This window comes from Chiloscyllium plagiosum, unplaced genomic scaffold (genome assembly GCF_037043375.1).
Source record: "Chiloscyllium plagiosum isolate Xiang-an unplaced genomic scaffold, Cpla_swu_hap1 HiC_scaffold_18, whole genome shotgun sequence".
NCBI lineage: Eukaryota > Metazoa > Chordata > Chondrichthyes > Orectolobiformes > Hemiscylliidae > Chiloscyllium > Chiloscyllium plagiosum.
In genome coordinates this window covers 104,245,209-104,245,795 of record NW_028270156.1, presented here as the reverse complement: position 1 = coordinate 104,245,795, position 587 = coordinate 104,245,209, and the positions used below count along the sequence as shown (strand labels likewise).

At 41.1% G+C, this 587-nt stretch overlaps 1 non-coding gene across 1 annotated transcript; it reads left to right on the top strand.

Annotated features, from left to right (window-relative positions):
* Positions 1-258: 258 nt before the first annotated feature.
* Positions 259-340, top strand: trnas-gcu (transfer RNA serine (anticodon GCU)). Its single transcript has one exon. It is a non-coding gene; the product is annotated as a tRNA-Ser (tRNA).
* The last annotated feature ends 247 nt before the right edge of the window (positions 341-587 follow it).

The following is a 587-nucleotide window of genomic DNA, read 5'->3' as shown; positions in this document are numbered from 1 at the left end:
ACCTCCTGCTGTCACGGGCTCTTCATTCCGTTGACTTCAAATCTTCACAGAATTCAGCAGACCTTGTTACATCGTCATTTCTTCATTTTTGTTCAGATCACTGTGAGCAGAGTGTCACAGTGGGAGTGGTAAGACGATACTCTTGGGACCGTCCTGTACTATTTATCATTTCACCAATACCAGGGAGAAATATCTGCTGCTCAGCATAATTTACGCAATTCACTTATTCATAATGTCAAATGTACCTGTGACTTATGTGACGAGGTGGCCGAGAGGTTAAGGCGATCGACTGCTAATCAATTGTGTTCTGCACGCGTGGGTTCGAATCCCACTCTCGTCGTTGTTATCAACGTTTTTCAATTTTGCTATTTTTGCATGATCACAGCTGTCTGTTTATATGCATCGACGCTATAATAAAATCTCAAAGAATAATTTGAGTCTGTTGCCTAAACTGCATTGAATTGTAGATTGAATTGGGACAATGAAAAGGAACGCGATTGTCTTTTCCAAGTCAAGTTGCTGTGAACATTTATCGTATGAAAGAGATCCAGGAGAACCAAATAACGAGAGATGCGAAGTGCATGTTG